Source organism: Panthera onca, chromosome B1 (assembly GCF_046562875.1).
Source record: "Panthera onca isolate mPanOnc1 chromosome B1, mPanOnc1 haplotype 2, whole genome shotgun sequence".
NCBI classification, from domain to species: domain Eukaryota; kingdom Metazoa; phylum Chordata; class Mammalia; order Carnivora; family Felidae; genus Panthera; species Panthera onca.
This window is the reverse complement of record NC_138342.1, coordinates 4,084,802-4,101,104: the sequence shown is the minus strand read 5'-3', so window position 1 is coordinate 4,101,104 and position 16,303 is coordinate 4,084,802. Positions and strand designations below refer to the sequence as shown.

Below are 16,303 nucleotides of genomic sequence, written 5' to 3'. Positions count from 1 at the left end.
GAATGTCTCCGAAGTCCCCACACGGCCCTGAAAAGGAGACACACGCGGCGACAGCCAGCGGAGAGTGGCCGCCGTCGGAGCCCCACGTGCCGCCCAGAACTCTTCCTGCTTGTGCGTCAGGCTGACGGGATCGGAGCGTGGGGGTCCCTCTCCTGCCAGCCGGGGCCCTGCTCCTGAGCAGGACTGCTGTTTTGGTGGCAAAGCATTATGTCTTTGGGGGGGGGGGGCCGTGCCAGCCTGTCTCTGCTGGTCAGCCGAGTGCCGGGGACATGTTTGCAAACCTCTCTGATTGCTTTGTGGCTCCTTGTTTGGCGTTCGGGCATCGCTGATCTTGAAGGTCTGAACCCGCCAGCTGCCCCCCCACCGCGGGAAGCGTCGTCCCTCCCTCCTGCCTTGTCCTTCTTCCCCTCGGCCTCCTGGCTGCCTGTGGGTCTGGTTGTCTTGCTCTCCTTCTAGAGCAAATAAGCACCCCCTCCCTGCCACCGACACTCGGGCTTGTTTCACGCCTGGAGAATTCGGAGCCCCCGCCAAGCCACCTGCACGGGCGGGCCAGTGGCCGGGCCTCGGCGATGGTGACGGCAGCAGCGAGTCCCTGGCAGGTTATTCTGCTGGGAAGGATCCTATGGGCTCCTCTGCCCTCTGCCCGCTCGTCCAGCTCTGCCGGCCTCCGTCCTCCAGCATGCTAATCGGGCGGACTCAGGTGGGGGTGCTGTCTGCTCCTGGGGGTGGGGACTTGGTTCCTTCTTACTCCCTTACCTCCCAGAAGTCAAGGCAGAGGAGCCCCATCCTGGGGGACCCGAGACTTGGAGGCCGGCACCTGCTGCAGGCTGCATGGAACCTTCTAGAACCCCAGGCCCTGATGGCACCTCCTTGCTCGGTACAGGGACAGCTGGCCGTGCCCAGGAGCTCCTGTCGGGAGGGGAACCCTCCTTTGCTCCACACTCGTTCTCATCGGAGTCTGGTTTCACTGCTCAGTCCCCCACATCATTCAGCACCCTCTTGCCCGGCCACCTTCATGGCTCCGTGCCCAGGCCGGGCGGACGGCCCACAGATGGAGGGCGATGTTGCAGACGGGGCCATGAGATCACCGGAGGTTGCTATCACATCCATCTCTGGCCTGGGAGGCCTCTGGCTGCCAGTGTATGTTTAAATGTCAACATAGAGTTATTCAAGCCCTTTCTAGAGGGCTTAGAGCTTTGCCAGCACTATGGACACGTATATGAAACAGAGTCTCCCCCTCCACCCCTTTAAAAAGTAGATCCTATTCCAGGGTGCGCCTGGGGGGCTCAGTCGGTTAAGCCTTCACCTTCGGCTCAGGTCATGATCTCGTGTTTCCTGAGTTCGAGCCCCGCGTCGGGCTCTGTGCTGACAGCTTGGAGCCTGGAGCCCGCTTCGGATGCTGTGTCTCCCTCTCCCTCTGCCGCTCCCCTGCTTGCTGTCTCTGTCTCTCCGAAAAATAAATGAAAATGAAAAAAAATAAAAAGTAGATCCCGCTGTGGTATTTGGGGGAAAATATACAAGTTTGGATGCATAAGCCCATATAATACCTTGTTAATTCTGAATGCTAAGAGCTTGGTCTACTGTTTTGCTTAATGAGGATGTGGCTTTGCGTAACAGGGATCACCGAGGCAGCCGGAGTCTGTGAATCTGTTCTCAGCTCCCCCGCTAATTACGAGGCGAGCCCGGGCACGAGCTGGCGGTTAAGAGCAGCGGTGCCGGTCCGGGCGCGGTGCCAGTGACGTCGGTGGCCTCAGGCCCCCCGGTCGGAGGTGTTTTGGTCCCCGGTAGACAGATGAGGAAACCAGGCAGAGAGGGAGAAAACACCATCACTGGCAGGCTCGTCCCGCAGCAGGTGGCGGCGGTCTGGGGTCACACCCAGGTGGGTGTGCGCTGAGTGATCGATGAGACAAGGTCCTTGCACCTCTGGACTTCGTGGTCTGGAGGGGGAGATGGTAACGGGCGAGAACACGTGTGATATGACATAAGGCAGCTGCGGGTCATAAGGAGTCTGAGCACAGATGCTCGATGAGCGGCTTGGGGAGGAAGGCAGTGGAGACGCCTCTGTTCTGGGTTAGCCGTAGAGGGGAGTGGAGAGTGGCCATTAGCTGGAAGGGGCAGGACAGTATGGCTGGCACCCAGTGGAAACTCTGATTTCTCACTGAATGGCCTTGGGGGCAAGCTCGACGTGTCATTTCATCTCGCGGTGGGGAGGGAGGGACAGGTTTTGACACAGAGCTGGAAGGACTGAATGCAGAATCTGAGGTCCCGAGAGCGCCACGCCTCGTGAGCTCACGCAGCGTGTTCGTGGCAGCGATGGTTTTCGAACCCAGGTCTTCTGGTCCCCAGCTGTGTTGGCTGAGGGGGCTGCTGTGACCCATCACCCCAAACTCGGTGGCTTAAAACAACAAAAGTGGATTCTCCCACAGGCTGGAGGCCAGAGTCCAAAATCAAGGTGTGGGCAGGGCCGCCTTCCTTCCGGAGGCTTCCAGGGAGGGTGCTTCTGCCCTCTTCCAGCACCTGGCGCTCCCGGGCCCGTGGCCGCCTTTTCCATGTGCCCTCTGTCCCCTTTGACAGGGAGAGACAGACGGACAGAGTGTGAGCAGGGGAGGGGCAGAGAGAGAGGGAGACGCAGAATCCCAAGCGGGTTCCAGGCTCCGAGCTGTCAGCACAGAGCCTGACTTGGGGCTCGAACCCACGAACCGCAAGATATGACCTGAACTGAAGTCGGACGCTCAACCGACTGAGCCCCCCAGGAGCCCCGAACACGAAAGATGTTGTGTCCAAATACGGTCATGCTGCAGGGCCTGGTGTTTGATGCGGACATCTCTTTCGGGGGCCACCACTCGGCCACCACACCATCACACCAGCTCACACACCCTGCAGGGGCTCCGCGGAGGGCCTGGCGGGGGGAGGGAGCCGTCCCTCCCTTTCTGGTGCTTTCTGTGTGCTTTGCAGCCAACGCTCCGGGTCCTGACAGCCGGCCAAGTGGGGGGAGGGGTGAAGCGCCTGCCGGTTGGTGGAGGTAGGGGTGGGGCTGGGGGTGAGGGAGTATCACCCGGGGCCCTCCGTCCCTCCTTCCTCCTGGGAGGCCAGGCCTCCAGCAGACCCTTCCGGACTCAAATCCCTTTTTCGTTTGGTCTGGCTCAGGGCTGCCGAGTCCCAAGGGGACTGGGAGCATGTGGGCCACTGGCTGTTAAAGCGAAGCTGAGAACAAATTAAAGATTCTCCCGCTGAGGTGGTGAATTGCTCAGACGTGCAGCACAGCCCCGATTTAGGAGCGTGGGGGCTGTGGGTGGCACTTCCAGGACCCAGGGCTGGGGGTCCCGGTGCTGGGACAGGCCCCACCGGGAGCCAGCTGCCCCCCTCTCCCCCCACCGTCCCCACCCATCCTCCTGGCACCCCTTCTGGGTGGGTTTTACCGTCCTTCCATCCCCCGGCCCCTCCCCCACCAGGTGAGCTCGTAAACAGTCTCCCGATGTGACCGGCTGGGCCACTCAGACCCTCAGTCTTATCCGTGGAGTGGGCCAGCATCCCCCTGCCTCCTGGCGGGGGGAGGCAGGGGGACTCTGCAGGAGAGAGCAGGCCCGTGTGTGCAGCGGAAACAGCCTGTGCCAGAGGCCGGGCACAAGGGGGGGCAGCCCACCCCCTCGGGCCCGGCCAGCAAGGGGGGCCCAGCGGAGGAAGGGGCTGCCGGAGAAAAGATTCATCCTGGAGAACAACCCGAGAGGCCTGACGTTTGGGCTGTGCCGTCTGCCTTTCGTCCCGAGGGCCTGCGCGTCTGGGCTGGACCAAGGGTGGCAGGCGGGCCTGGCCTGGAGCTGGGTCAGGTGCCAGGGCCGGACGGGGGCGTGGCCGCCTGTTGGTCCCAGGCCAGCCCCGCGTTTGACTGGTGGAGGACTCGGGCCCCGAGAGGGGCTCGCTCACCGGTGCACAGCTCCCAGACTTGGGACTCATACTCAGTCTCTTGCCTTCGGCCTGGCACACGCCCACGGGCCTCAGCTGACCAGAGCAGAGCAGGCCTGGGCAGGGCAGGTGATCATTTAGGCGGGCTGGGAGGGGCCTCGGGTCCCAGGCCGCAGACGCTTGGGTGTTGCTTTTTAGGCTTCTGGAGCCGTGCAAGGCTGTGAGGGCAGAATATTCTGGACGAGCTTGGGGAGGTGAACTTGGAGGCTGGGAGCAGGTCCACTGAGGAAAGCCTGGTCCATTGGGGTGCAGGGAGAGGAGTTTGGGGCCTCCGGAGGAGGCGAGCCCTTCTTGCTGGAGGCAGCTGTGGCTCAGCCCGAGAGCCACCTCTTCTGGGAAGCCTTCCCTTCTGTCCTCTGGGTCCTCGGCTGCCTGTGCTGCCGTGCTGGGTCTCAGCGTGGACTTCATCTGCACACATTTCCTGGCTGGAAGATGGTGATTGGGGGCGGGGGGGTGGGGGGTGGGGGCACACTGTCCACGGACAGGTGGGGAGACATGAGCCTTTCCTCCTTCAGGAGAAAACAGTGGTACAGGAGCCCCAAATTCACGTCCACTTGGCATTTAGCTCATGCAGACTGCTTTCTGCCAGCCTCTGGAGAGAACGTCAGATTTTGCAGGTGTAGAGTTCATGCGATAGATTATTTGTCCTTTTTTTTTTTTTATTTTTTTAAGAAAGACAGTACAATATACTAGTATTGACTGTCTTTAATTTGACACTTGACTGAGAGGGGGAAAAAAGCAGCTTCTTAGGAATTCGGGAGTATCGATCCCGTGTTGCAGGAAGAGGTCGGTATGCGGTCTTCCTGTCTTCGGGAATAAAACGGCGAAGGACACAGTAGATTTATTTACGGGGGTTTTCGCTTTGACGGTGAGGCCGCCTCTTCTGCTGTGTTTGAGACCGGTTTTGGAGGCAAGGGTTTAAACTGGCTGTGGGAAAGCCCGACCAGATCCCCCTCCTGAGCCTTTCCTGGCGGCTTTGTTCAGCTGCTCTGGATGTGGAGAGGAGGAGAGGAGGCTGGGGGCTCGCTGACCCAGCGCAGGGAGGCGGGGGGCCTTTATAAAAACCAATTCATGCCGTTCGACTCCACCTGATGATTTCAGACGGCGGTCCCTGGGGTTCTGATGTGGTGCTTAAAAATTCACAGGAGCAGTAGATTAACTAACGAGTTAATCCGCGGAAAAGCTCGATGAATCAGCCGGCATCGTCGCCCACGTTCCCCAGATGAGCACCTGAAGGGAGAGGCCACTGGGCCGTGAGAACTTGAACCTTCTGCCTCCAGCCCCGGGAGGCGCCCCCTCCACGGCGAGCGGGGGGGGGGGGGGGTCTGCCCTCATTGCCCCTCACTGTGGCCCCTCCCTGGAGAGACTCCTTTTGTTCTGGACACATCGGGGGCAGAGGAGGTGAGGGGCCGTCCTGTTCGGCTGGGGCTGCTGTGACAGAACATCACACACCGGGTGGCTTACAATACGGACACGCGCTTCTGACAGCGAGGGGGCGGGAAGTCCAAGATCAAGGTGCCAGCAGAGGGTCTTCCTGACCCGCAGACACTTTTCCGTGTGGTCTCATGGCAGACAGAGATCTCGCTTCTTATAAAGGTCCAGCCCTACTGGTCCAGCCCCCCGGCCCCCGCACTGACTTCTCTCAACCTTAATAGCTTTGTACAGTCACATTGGGGGTTAGGGCTTCCACACGTGAATTTTGGGGAGACACACAGTTCAGTCTGTCGCAGAGTTGTCAGCATGGACCCTTCTTGCTGAAGGCAGCTGCTGCCCAGCCCAAGGGTCGCCTCCTCCAGGAAGCTTTCCCTTTTCCCCTCGGGTTCCAGGGAGCCCTGTGCTGCCCTGAGTAATGGACAATTAGACTTTTGCCCTCTGGGCTCGGCACTAAGGTTAGACTTTATGGAGGGGCTAACGATGGGAAAACACCATCCATCCAGTGTGGGAGACAAACCAGCGTCTTCCATCCAGGGAACCAGATGCGGTTTGGGGAGTATTTCTGGAGATTTGGGGCGGTTTCAGGATCAGCAATCAAACTGACCTGATTCGGCAATGCTCTGGACACCCGTGAGGTTCCGTCCGTTCTGGTCTTTGCTGATGCGGGCCTCTGCCTGGAACACACATCCTCTCCTCTCTTTGGCCTGCTTCCCCTTGGGATTTGGCCTGGTGTTTCCTCCTCCAGGAAGCCTTCCAAGTGTGCAGCTTGCAGCCCATCTAGCTGTCTTCGGTGCCCTGCAGACGAGGCCTGGCCCTCCTCCCCGCTGTTGTTCAGTGCCTACCGCTGAGAGGGTGCTCGGTAAATATTTGTTGAGAACGAAGTGTGCCCCCCACACCTGGAACAGTGCCGGATGCCTAGTGGGCACTCAATACATGTTTGATGAATTGAATTCATTGAAGTCAGCAACGCAGATCAGCAGCAGCTGCCAAAAAGACTGAGCCGCAGTTAATAAAGCCCTCCCAGACCTGGGACATTAGTAAAATATCACGATTTATGTAAAGCTTTTCATTATAACTCTGCGGGGAGTTTCCTCCAGCATTAGCATTTTTCAGAGTCTGTTATCAGCAGCACTTCAAGGATAAAAGCTGTGAGCTGCAGAAGGCAGGTGCGGAGAACAAACACAGGCTATTTGTACGTCCCGAATAGAGATGGAAATCGGGGCACGGCCTGTCCTGCCCAGATGCGGGGCCTGCTGTGCTCCCCCCTGCAAAGGGCTTAAGTTACCGTATTCCTCACCCTGACTGCGACGCGGAAGGGACAAGAGCCCTCTTCCAGTTGCTGGGAAAGCAGCCTTTGGAGTGGGCGGCTGGGCTCCTGGGAGCGTAGCGGGGGGGAGGGCAGCGCACAGGGGTGGGGGAGAGCTGGGCAGCTGATGGCCGACCCCGGGGGGCGGCCGGTCGACGCCGTGGTGGCCCAGCATCGTGACCCGGGTTGTCTGGATTTGGTGGGAATTACCGGGGAGCCCAGCTGTCCCGGGGAGTGAGATTAGCACGACCACAGACCTGCAGACCCAGGGCGTGAGCTGGAACACTTACCCCCTCCCCAGAATGCCCCCCTCCCGTGACTGAACACTTAGGAAAATGTCTATAGTTTCCTGCCGTCGTGATAACCGTAGCTGCTCGCTGTGGAAAAGCCGTGAGGTCCGGCCTCAGGGAGAAGCAGGTGGCCGTCCTCTGGGCCCAATAGGAGGCCACCGCGGTGGACACCTTGGCCTTTCCCTCCCTTCCAAGCCTTTCCGGTTTGGGGGTGTGGGATGGGGCGTGTCACATTCTGCTGACAAAGGACTTTTGGCCAGGCTGGAGCGGTCCCGCCCCGATTGCTCGTTCCCGGGCGTGGTGCGGGGCTCGTGGCGACAGCCCTCGATGTGCGAATGCTGGCGTCTCCGGGCCACAAGCTGTGCCAGCGTCGCGGACAGCGCGGGGAGGCTCTGCTGTCTCCAACCTGGATCCTACTCCCGACAGTATCGTCCGTTCCCCCACCCAGATGGCGGGGCAAGGCTGGCCAGGCATACCGCGGGACTAGCCTCTCTGAGCCTCAGTTTCCCCACGCGTGCGGCAGAGGCCATAGTGTCTGCGTGGCAAACCTGTTGTGAGGACACGGATGCTAGCTGCCGTCACAAACACGCCTCGCTGTGTCGAGACAGCGACCACGCACGTGGCTGTCGGGGGGGTGGGGAGTGACCGTGACCTCTCCCGTCGTGCGCTCTGCTGCCTCGCGGCCGTCACCTCAGCCGTTTGGACGGGAGGGAAGGAGCCCCTGTCCCAGGAGCCCCTGTCCCCAGGTGTCCCACTCTCACCTGGGGCGCTCAGGGCTGCGGGCTGTCACCTGACTCTGCCAGGGCTCGCACGCCCCCCGTCACCGCCTGCGTGGCTCGTTTCTCACCGCCGGGATTTCTTCCGGCCTCTTCTCCACACCGGCCGGCAGAGTCCTCCCTTCATTTCCTCCGATCTGTGTGACCTCTGACCCCCCTTCCTGTTCTCCTGTCTCTGGGGGGCAGAGGGGCCAGGGCCGGAGAGCAAGACTCAGTTTCCTCACTGTGCGAGGGGGCGTCGAGCAGCACTCACCCCGTGGGTCAGTGGGCTCTCCTCACTAGGACTTCTCCGTGGCTGCCTGCTTGGCCGGCCCCCCTGTGCCCACTTCCTGGGGCCGCAGGCTCCTGGGGGCAGGATGTGTCCTCCTGGGACCACTGAGGTCCCCGAGTGCTGTGTGTGTGCCGACTTGTTAGCATCGCTGACAGCTGGGAGGCCCGGAAGGGTCTGCTGGCTCTGACGCCCATTGCCCAGATGGGGAAGTTGAGGCCCGGAAGGGAGAAGGATGTGCTGAGAACCACGGTGACTCGGTGGGAGGATGGAGACCTGAGCCCAGGTCTGTGGCCCCCCAGCCTGTGTTCCTTCCACGTTCCATGCATGTCTGTGTGTGTGAGCATGTCTCCCTGAGGGAAAGTCGAGGCCTGCTCTGAGCCCGGCGGTGCCGAGGAGATGATAAGGAAGGAGCAAGGAAGGTGTAGCCTGCTTGGCAGGGGACACTGGCATTAAGGATCTAATTTCATGCTTAGTGACTTAATTATACCAACAGTGAGCCCTGCTCACTGTTACTGGGAGAGCAGTACTGGGAGGTACCGGTACTGGGAGAGCATTTCACCTGCCGGCCGAGGACAGCCTCTCTGAGCCCAGGTCCCAGGGCCGGACAGGAGACGGCCGAGTGAAGGTTGGAGGAGTGTTCCAGACAGACGGGCAGCATGTGCAAAGGTCCTGAGGTGCGAGCGAGCATGGCTGTTGAAGGCAGAGGCTCTGGAACACATAGCAGGGCATATGCCCAGACGGGGCAGGAGAAGGGACAGGCAGAGTACGAGGCCCCTGTAGCTGGTGAGAGGGTTTTGAGCGGAAACAGAGGAAGACAGGAGAGGGCGTATGATCAGCCTTGCTTCTCATAAGACCCCCCCTGGCTGCCAGATGCAGGACCGGTAAATTGGAACCTGAGAGGGGGCTAGAGCCCTGTGCGTGAGGCGGCCGCTGCTGTCCGGCCAGTGCTGGGGCCGGGGCCAGGCTGGGGGCCCGGGGTTGGGGGACATGTGGGCGGGGCAGAGAATCCCTGGGACCGACGAAGGAGGAGGCTTCCAGAGAAACTCCTGTTTCTGGCTGAATGCCGGGTACGTAGTGGCGCCCTTCCTGGGGGAGAAACGTCGGGTGGGGTCGAGGGCCTGGGATCCTAGGGACCCAGGCCAGCATCTCTCCTGGGGGGCCGTGGAGGCTCCCCCATGTGAGCGAGCGTGCTCGGTGAGCTGAGCCCAGGAAGGGGCTGTGTCACTCTGCAAGGTCCCGCGTCCCCAACCCAGTCACACGCCCTTGCACGTGACTCTCCCCAGAGCCCAGAGAATTCTGCGTTGAGTTCCAACTTTATAGTCTCGCTTGGGAGCCGCTGCGCGGGGAGGAAGGCCACGCGGGGGTTTGGAGGCCTCGTGCCCAGAGGGGGCCAGGCCACCTGACCTTACATGCTTCCGCAGGGCCGAGGGAAGGGGCGGGAGGCGGGAGGGGGGGCAGCGCTCGCCACCTTGCCTGTGGTCGGTCACACCAGCACCTGGGAGCCCGGGGCCAAGAAGAACCCAGAGGGCCAGATATGAGGCCTTGGCGACAGGCAGGCTCACTGGGCCTGGCAAGGGCCCATGTGTCTCCCGGATGTGCAGAAGCGTCAGTCCACGGTCCTCCGTACTTCCTCTGTTAACATCCCCAGCAGCCAGTGAAAGGAGAGGCCTGAGGGCCGCTAGCCGTGACGGGAGGTGTTTGGGATGTCGGTGACATGTGTCTGTTGCCAGCTGAGTCCTCAGGGCTGCCTGGGCTTGTTGGGGCGGGAGGCAGGCGGGGGTCCTGGGTGGGTGGTCTCCCGTTCTTCCTGGAGAAGGGGTCCTGTTGCCGTCGAGGAAGACGAGGTTGGTGAAGGGCCCTTGCCCGGCCGTGAAGTTTGGCAACGTGCTGAATTATTATTATTTTTTTTCCAGAAGACACTTATTAATTAAAAAAGAAAAACTAAAGTGTGCTCATTGGAAAATACAGAAGAGCAGGATTGCCATGGTCAGGGCAGGGGATAATCCCTGTCTGGGGATCTTTGGTGAATTTCCCTTAGGTCTTTCTTCTGCTTAGGAGTCTGTGACCTTGAAAAGGGTGGGTGAGATTCTCCTGACCACACGCAGTTGTGTCTTGATGTATTTCTTACGTAGTGTTTCGTCACACACATTTTCATGTTCTCCCACAGCCCTCAGACATACTGGTTTTTTGTTTTTTGTTTTTTAATTTTAGAGAGAGGGGAGGGGAGAGAGAGAGCATACGTGAGTAGGGGAGAGGGGCAGAAAGAGGGGGAGAGAGAATCCCAAGCAGGCTCCACACTCAGCACAGAGCCCGACTCAGAGCTCGATCCCACGACCCTGGGATCACAACCTGAGCCGAAATCAAGAGTCGGATGCTCAGCCAACTGAGCCGCCCAGGTGTCCCTGGTACATGCTTTTTTTTTTTTTTTTAAATATTTATTTTTGAGAGAGACAGAGACAGAATGCGAGTGGGTTAGGGGCAGAGAGAGAGAGGGACACACAGAATCGGAAGCAGGCTCCGGGCTCTGAGCTGTCAGCACAGAGCCCGACGCAGGGCTCGAACTCACAGACCGTGAGACCGTGGCCTGAGCCGAAGCCGGACGCTCAACCGACTGAGCCCCCCAGGGGCCCCTACATGCTCTTTTTAATAGTGGCCTAAACTGCCACCAAGCAGATGTTCCAAAATTTATTCCACTGCTCCTTTGCAGTTGGTTATTTTCAGTTCTTCATGAGCTGTTTTTGGAGTTTAGGATTCTTCCCTTAGGAGGGAGCCTCTCATCAAGGGGGTGAACATGTTTTTGGGTCTGTGCAACGCTGACCTCTTGCTTTCGGGGTCTCTGCTGGGGTAACAGGTGCCTCACGTGAGCGGTCGGAAGGGGTTCCACGGCGGTGTGGGTCAGCGAGTGGTGCTCCCGAAGGCCGCCCGCGATTGCTTTCTTTGGCGGAGAAGGACGGGCAGGGCACCCCTGCGCTGGCTCGTCTCCAACAGGTGTCTCCCACGGAGTGCCGTGGGTACTTTCTGGTTATGTCTCACGGGGCTGAGCCTTCTCCAGGAGGTCACGTGTGGCACAGCCCGGCCCGCTGGGACCTTTACTTCCTTCCAAAGGCGTTCTGCGTATCTTCATTATTCCTGCTAATTTACCATTTTGTTTTTGTTCATGCTTTCTGGAACTCTCCAGGGCCCTGGTGCAGAGTTCTGCCTTCCCATCAGGCTCGTCAGGCCCGAGCCAAATGCACGCGGCGGTTGAGGGAGGTTGGCTGGGGTTAATTTAAATTTTCACCAACCGAGAAGTTCTGAGCGTGACACACAGGGACGTCAGCGCGTCACTGGTACGTGACAGCTAAGATCCCGTGCAGCGGGGGCGGGGGGGGGGGGGGCTGGTCTGGATGCCAGCACATGAGCCAAGGACTGAGGGGGCAGCTGTGGGGTGGGGGTTTCTTGCAGAGGCTGCGGTCTCTGTGGATGTGGGGCAGTGACAAGTCCAAGAACTGACCTGGGGTGTCCCCTGGGGTGGTCAGGACAGGGGCTGGGAGGCGAAGGGGTGGAGGGTCTTTCCATCCCAGAGCTGGGAGGGGGGTTAGGACCAGAGTTTGACAGCCCTGAATGCCAGGTCGGGGGTGGGATTTTGTCCTCTGGGTGCCAGAAAGCCGTCCACGGTTTCTGGGCAGAGGGGTCTCGGAAGTCACCTGCGGGTGTCAAAGGCCATCTGGCCTGATTGAATTTCATTCCTCAGACGTTCATTAAAAAAAAAAAAAAAAATCAACCGTCACCCTGTTTCTCTGTTACTTATCCTCTAAAATCACTTGGGTTCTTTGGGCTTTCTGGCTGCCTGGACTGTGGAGGAGTGAAGTTGTTTCGGCTTTTGATCGTGAGCCGCCCGGGGAGGACCACACTGCTTGCGCAGAAGCCCGGGCAGGGCGGGGCACCGGGTCTCCCACCCCCCAGCCCCCCAGGTCGGAGACCCCGGATGTACCACCGAGCCTCTGGGGGGGGGGGGGGGCGGATGAAGACCTGCGGATCATCAGCTTGGCCTCGGACAGCGTGCAGGGAGTGGCTTTGCTGGTGGCCCGTCCGCCACCCTCGGCCAGCGTGGGGTGGGGGTGGGGGGCTCCTGCCTGCTCCCCCCTCCTCTCTCTCCTTTCCCCTCCTGCTGCTTCCTCCACGTCCAACCCCTCCTCCTCCTCCTCCTCCTCCTCCTCCTCCTCCTCCTCCTCCGGGTCCTCGCCTCTCTCTCCCCCTCCCCCCGTGCCCCTCCCCCTCTCCCCCCTCCCCTCCTGCTCTGCCTCCCCCTCCCCCCCCCCCCCCCCCCCCGCCGCCCCCTTCCCCTCCGGAGACTCCATTATGGCCACCCACACAATGAGGCGATTGTGAAGGCAGCCCCAGTGCAGCTCAGGAACATGGCGGAGGCCTGATTTCCATGAATAATCAGACTCCCAGCCAGGTCCGCTGCGGGCGGCAACCTGAGCCGGGGCGGCTGGCCGGGCGGTTGGCTCTGGGGCTTTGTCTGAGGATGAATAGCCCCTGGCTGGGCGCCACGTCGCCTTGGCAGTGGGGGTGGGGCGGTCGGGGGCCAGAGGCCCAGCCGCGGGGGGCGGTGGGTGGCGAGGACCCCGGGAGCCCTTGGCGGGCATCTGTGGGTGTCCTCGAGTCAGGGGCTGCGGGCTCTGGCCATGCGCACGGGGACACCCGGAGAGCAGCCGTGTTCCCCGCCTCCGGACGGGACGCTGCGGTCGCCCTGGTTTATTATTGTGGCTGTGGGACGTGGCACCCCCTTCCCCCCATTCAGATGAACACTACCCGGGACGGAGCCTCAGTTTCCTCGCCTGTCAAATGGGCCTCCTCGTGCCTCCCCAACTGGGTTGTGGTGGGACAGGCCGGGATGACGGTACAGGGTGCCCAGCACACAGCGGGTGCTGTGTCAGGACCAAGGCCAAGATGACCCGCCCTCTGTGGCCAGCGCAGTTCCCAGCTTGCAAATGGAGAAATGAGTCCCGGGGTGGGGGTCCCTGAGGTCGGTCTGAGCCCCAGGGGGATGGCACCTGCGGGGGAATTGGAACCCAGCACCCAGGCCTGCGGCTGCAGCGACACCTGCTGGCTGACCCCGTTGCCCGGCCTTCCGGGGGCGGGGTGTTCCCTCCCATGTGCCCCCATCCCCCTGCCCCCCCCCCCCCCCCCCCCCGGGAAAGCCCTGCCCACCCCCTGCTCTCAGGGGCCTGTAGGGGCCAGCAGCCTCTGTTCTCCTCGGGCAGACACTGTTTCTGTCTCTCGATGGTGTCAGTGGGGAGCCTGTGGGCAGGGAGCACAGTGCGTTAGTGGGGATTTATGAGCCACGATCGGGCTCCCCGGTAGCCTCTTCTTCAAAGATCCTGAGGGGGGAGCCCCACCCTGGAACCCAGAGCGGCCCCCTCTCCGCACTGAGGAGTGTGGACCTTGGGCAGATGACTGAATTTCTCTGAGTCTCAGTTTGCCCACCTGTCAAATGGGAATCAGTATCACAGCCACTTGACTGTGGGAGGGGTGGACGAGTTAGTATCTATAAACACTAGGCCAGGGCAGGCCCCCTCCTGCAGGCCAGCGCAGAAAACAGCTAACTTTCTAGAAGGACAGCCTTCTGTGTGCCCGTGGTGGCCTTGGTAGCCCGTCTGTCAGAGACAGGCTTTCGCCTCTCGGCCCCCGCTGGGTAAGTCCACATGCCTGGCCTCGCGGCCCCGGTGCCCGGGACCAGCTGGGTGGCCACTCCCTAGCCAGACGTCTGTGTCTTCGACCTCTGGATTCATTCACAGGTGCAGATGACCATCCAGGGTGCCCCTGCTCCACTCTTTTCTGCTGGCCTCCCCTGCTCTGGTCAGCTGGTCTGCTGCCCTGGGGGGCCGTCTCCACCTCCTTGGATGCCTGTGTGGGCCCCCCCTCTGGGCCTCTGGAGTTTCTCATACATGCATCCTGGAGGGCGGAGGCCCTGAGCCGCCAGGCATCCCCAGTGCCCGTCACGCTGAGTGCCATGTGGCACCCACCGGCCGTGAGAGCCATCGGGGAATGGCCCCCCAAGCCGGGCTGGAAGCAGAAGCCAGGCCGTCCTTGGCCCCTGTCCTGTCATCAGGCTGCAGCCCAGCTCCCTGCATGAATGGCACTTTTGTGTTTGCCCTGCCGGGCCGGCCCCTCCCCGGGATCTGCCGGGTGGGAACCCTGGCTCCAGAACGTTCAGCCTGGCCCTGCGCCTGCTGCCCCCTCGGCCCCCCACCAGCGGCCCTGGGGCCCCCCCGGGCAGGTCACTGCCCCGGGCTGGGTGTTGGGTGGGAATCCTATTACATGGTTCAAGGTCTCTTCCTCCCTGGTGTTCACGGGCATTTTCCTAGGCCCATGTCTGAGGCTCCCGGAAGGTTAGGCTCTGTGGTGAGGCCCAGTGACGGAAGAGACACCGTGGAAGGGGAGTGGACATATCCAGCGTGACCGTAAGAGCATAGCCCACCCCAGACTTAGGCCCAGGCTGAGGACCCCTAATGCTGCTTGGGGGCCCTGCCCTAGCCCCACACTTCAGAGGACCCAGCTCTGGCTTTCCTTCGCCCATGGCCTGCCTTGAGGCCCAGAGAGTCTGTGGGCCCAAGGGAATGAACCCCCCCCCCCCCCCGGAGCTGGTGCCCTACAGCCCACCCCACTCCCCCAACCCAGGCCACATTCTGGATACTGGGACCCTGTAATTCTGTGCCCAGATGTCTTGAGCTTGCTTCCTGGGCCTGAGGAATCTCCTCTCCTGGTCTGCCCTCCCACAGAGAGCCGTATGGCCGGCGTGTGCCCCCCCGAAGCTGGAGGGCTGGCAACCGGAGGGGAATGGACCTTGGATGAGCATAGCGGCACCCACACACGCATGCGTGCAGGGGCTCTCGGGGGCCAGGATGGGCCTGTGCCAGGAAGGGGCAGTTTGGGGACATTCCAAATTCAAACCCCGGGCTCGGCCCGTGCTGGCGGAGACTTTAGGGGGGGCCCCGGCAGGGATGAGCCAGGAAGGGTGGAGGGGGTGTCACGGGAGGCGAGAGGGTTAGGCTGGTCTCTTTCGGGGTCTCCATCTGGCTTCTTGGGTGATGCCTTGCTTGAAATCGTGGGCGATGACACAGATTTTTCTGGGGAGGCCGGCCAGAGCCTTCCCCGGGTTCCTGATGGATCAGTGGCCTGGCCAGGAGGCCACCCTGGCAGTTGTGGAGCTGGGTTCTTAGTGGCGGGTATTTCTCAGAGCCATCGGTGGCCACGAAGGCCGTAGGTCACTTGGTCCCGCGGTGGACGGCGACGGCCGGGGTTGATCTCCAGCCTTGGCGTCCGCACTGCCCGTATCACAGACAAGGAGGAAGGGGGAGGGAGGCCAGCTCACTGGAGCGACAGGGAACAGGGGCCATGTCGTCATTAACCACAGATGCAGCTGGGGCCAGATGCAAAGCTTTGTGAGCTGGAGATGCCCAGGCCCTGACCCTGGCACGTTCGGACCCGTGCCCTGCATCCGGAGCCCTGCTGTGGAGACTCCGGAGGAACCAGTCTGGATCCAGTTGCTGAAGCCTGCCTCTCTTCACGCAGTTTATCCGCCTCTGGGAAGGGCCTCGTGGGAAGACTGTCGAAAGTGGCCCACGCCGCAGGGTGGTGCAGTTGTGGAATCAGAGTGGCGTCAGCGGGAGACCTCACAAGAGGGGCACCCTGGCCCCCGCCGGCCCCTCCGGGCCCCCCCGGCTCCCCGGCCGGGCACATATGGTGGTGAGGCGTGCAGGGGAGGTGGGCAGACGAGAGAAGAGAGAGGGGGAATCAGCAGGGCCGTGGGAATTCACTCTCTGGCGGTTTGCGAAGTGGGCGGCCTGGCCCAGGGTTGGGGGGCTGCTGGGAGGCTGGTGAGCGGGGGCCAGGCTGTGCCCTAATGAGGCATCGTGGCTGCTAACCAGGCGTGGCCTGCAGAATGGCAGCCGGGGGGCCCTGGGCCCCAATCAGCTGGGTGCTGCTGTCTCCCCTTGAGGCGGCTCTCCCTCTCTGCAATGCTAAGTGCCTCTTGGTATGGATTGAGCGGCCCGAATAAATCTCTCTGAGACCATCTGGTCTGGAGCATCAAAGAACAGCTGGAGATAACTTTTTTCCCTTCTTTTTAAAACAGGGCAAAAGCACCCACACGTCTGTCTATGAAGTGAGCGCATGTTAGATCCTGGAGAATTTTCTACCCGGTTGATTTTTTGTTTTTTTTTCTTCTTAAAGGTATAAGGGAAGGGAACTGAGAGTCTTGGTTCTGAAAGGCTGT

General features: G+C 61.2%; 1 protein-coding gene across 5 annotated transcripts in view; it reads left to right on the top strand.

Annotated features, from left to right (window-relative positions):
• SORCS2 (sortilin related VPS10 domain containing receptor 2) overlaps positions 1–16,303 on the top strand; it is a 535,095-nt gene that overhangs the window by 149,473 nt on the left and 369,319 nt on the right. Inside the window, exon 1 of one of the 5 annotated variants that reach the window (XM_081795486.1) lies at positions 5,390–5,559. The exons of the other annotated variants lie outside the window; for them this stretch is intronic. The gene's annotated coding sequence lies outside the window, so the exon portion shown is untranslated. Of the gene's footprint in view, positions 1–5,389; positions 5,560–16,303 lie in introns of those variants that run through there. 5 annotated transcript variants of the gene reach the window in all.